General features: G+C 33.9%; 1 long non-coding RNA gene across 1 annotated transcript; it reads left to right on the top strand.

Annotated features, from left to right (window-relative positions):
* Nucleotides 1-516: 516 nt before the first annotated feature.
* Nucleotides 517-1,761, top strand: LOC110006539 (uncharacterized). Its single transcript, XR_016058906.1, has 2 exons — nt 517-882; nt 1,624-1,761. It is a non-coding gene; the product is annotated as an uncharacterized LOC110006539 (long non-coding RNA).
* The last annotated feature ends 778 nt before the right edge of the window (nt 1,762-2,539 follow it).

The raw sequence follows: 2,539 nt of genomic DNA, 5'->3' as shown, positions 1-2,539 counted from the left end.
CAGATTGAATCTGAGCCGATTTAACGGTCACGTCCTTATTTTGTGTTTGAATTTTAAATTTTTTTATTCATATCCAAATAACTTGAAATTTTAGACATCCATTATTCTCATCAAGTCGCACCTAATAAAAATATTTTAAAAATAATTCGTAATAAATAAATTGATCAAAATACCCCCAAAACTTGTCAAGGGTATTTTGGTCACTTTATTTCTTGTAAATTATTTTTGTGATATTTTTATTAGATTATCTTATTTTTGAAACACACCGCTAAAATTTTCAATTATTTAAATTTTTAAAAAATTAATTAAAATTCAAATACGAAATGAGGTCGTGACCGCTAAATCGATCTAGATTCAATCTGGGCCATTGGGCTCATATGAACGCATATGTTCATATGGGCTAATGGGCTAATATTAGCATTTATATATATATATATATATATATATATATATATATATATATATATATATATATATAAGCGATAAGAAACAACGATTTCGTTCAAACAAAACGAAATGAAGGGTTTGGATTGGCTGGAAACCCTGCACGCGAAAGGGTGTGCTTTGCTCAAATGCTTCAAACCTAGAAAAGTTTCCTTTTACCCCTCCTCCCGCTTCCTCTGCTCTGCGAGCCTCCACTCTCTCTCATTCGCCCTCTTCTCTCCTCTGCCCTCTCTCTCATTCACGCTCTCTCCTCTATGCAAAGCCCATGCAGATCTGGAGATAACTTATCCTCACTCTGTGAAGCTTGCTGCAACAGATGCCACCCTCTACGAAGCTTGCTGCAACAAACGCCACCCTCTGCGAATCTTATTGCAACAGACGCCACCCCCTCCTCTTGCAATTGACGACACCCCTCCTCTATTTAAGGCACCAATCCGGGTTAGTGATATCGTATCATCTCGAATTTTTTGCTGGAACCCAACCCATAATCTTTGAATATACTCCAACCCAAATAAAGAAGAAAACCCAATTTTTTTCCAAAACGAGATTTATAAATAAAACCCTATGATTTACAATGCTATGCATCAAATTCATGAAATATTTTTATAGTGAGTATTTTTCAATGGAAAACTATCTATTGTGGAAAACCTAATTTTTTTCCAAAGCCCAAAGCAAAAACCTACGTTTTTTTCCCCAATAAATCATCGAATTCTTACTTCAAAACTCAAATTTCCTAATAAATCACAGAATCAATCGCCAAATTATTACTCAAAAATCACCGGTCTAGCCAATCATATGAGAGCACAATTCTAATCATTGGAGTAAAAGGGTTTTATTTACAGTGATCCACCCACTGTGAGTCACAGTAAATAAAAAATTTTAGTTCCTTTCTCTTCTTTTATTGCTCCTTTTTCTTCTCAGTTCTAAAGTGATTATAGAGCAAAAATTTGGATTTCTTTTTTATTTTTCTTTTGCAGATCGATTGCACTTATTTTTTTTTTGTAACTTTTGCTAATACTAGGAATTAATGTGCAAAAATTATTTATAGAAAAAAAGAATATTCAAAGAAATCATGTTTTTACAATTTGATGTGGAGAATCGATGTGGAATGTTTGTGATTTTAAGATTTACCCCAAGACATTGAGTTTTTTATGTTGAGGGCTTTTGAATTTGTAGCAGGTGAAAATATGGGCAAATGGCATGCAGGTGTATTGAGAAAGAAAGGGCTTTTGGGCTGTTGTCATTACCCTTTCTCAAAGTACCATAGAGATGTATTGTTAATCATGCTTGATAAAAAGCAGTGAGCCTTTTTCTTCATTTAACTGATAAAAGCAAGATGTTCAAGATGTGTTTCCTTTAGATGTTGGCGAGGTTTGAAAAATTCAAACTTCACACCAAAATTTTGCCTTAAACTTGTTCCTTGTGATTTTTTTTTCTTTTCCTCAAGTAGATGTTTTCATTCAGTAAATGGGTACCAATCACATTCTTGGTTGAATTTCAGGCTAGACTTCTGAAATAAAGTCACAGATTAAAAATGATTTGTTTTAAGTTCTACTTGGATTATAATTATTCGCTGGCAAAAGTATGGCAATGAAATTATCCTCATCACCATCTAAACTGGAAAAAAATATTAAAATTCAAACACTATCGGGTAGGAGCAGACTCAACACTTTACTCTCGGTAATTAAGCAAACCAAGTAAAGTTGATGCTCAACAAGCCTAAAAATTTAAAACTTAGCAAATTCATAAGAAAAAATGTTTCATTACATTACATTATATCCCAAAAGTAGTACAATAGAGTTTGGGGTTCTAGGGCCCCGACTTACATACTTCAAAGAAAGCAGTACAAATAGGGCTTAGAGCCCAGCTACATACAAGACAAAAAAAAAATCCTTCTCTGAATGGCCGCTTCGATCTTTAGTTGCAACCCGTACTCCCAACTCTGAACCTGTCACTTTCATTCTACAAGGAAGAAAAATAATGGAATGAGCTTTGAAGCTCAGTAAGCATATCTAGTGTTATACTTTGGTAACAAGTCTACCCATGTGCAATAAACAGTTTACTAGACCATATTAGTGGCAGTGCAGTAGTCACG

This window comes from Amborella trichopoda, chromosome 7 (assembly GCF_054954075.1).
Source record: "Amborella trichopoda isolate Santa Cruz 75 chromosome 7, AtrichopodaSantaCruz75HAP2 v2.0, whole genome shotgun sequence".
Classification (NCBI taxonomy): domain Eukaryota; kingdom Viridiplantae; phylum Streptophyta; class Magnoliopsida; order Amborellales; family Amborellaceae; genus Amborella; species Amborella trichopoda.
The sequence above is the reverse complement of the archived record's forward strand: the minus strand, read 5'-3'. Positions and strand labels throughout refer to the sequence as shown.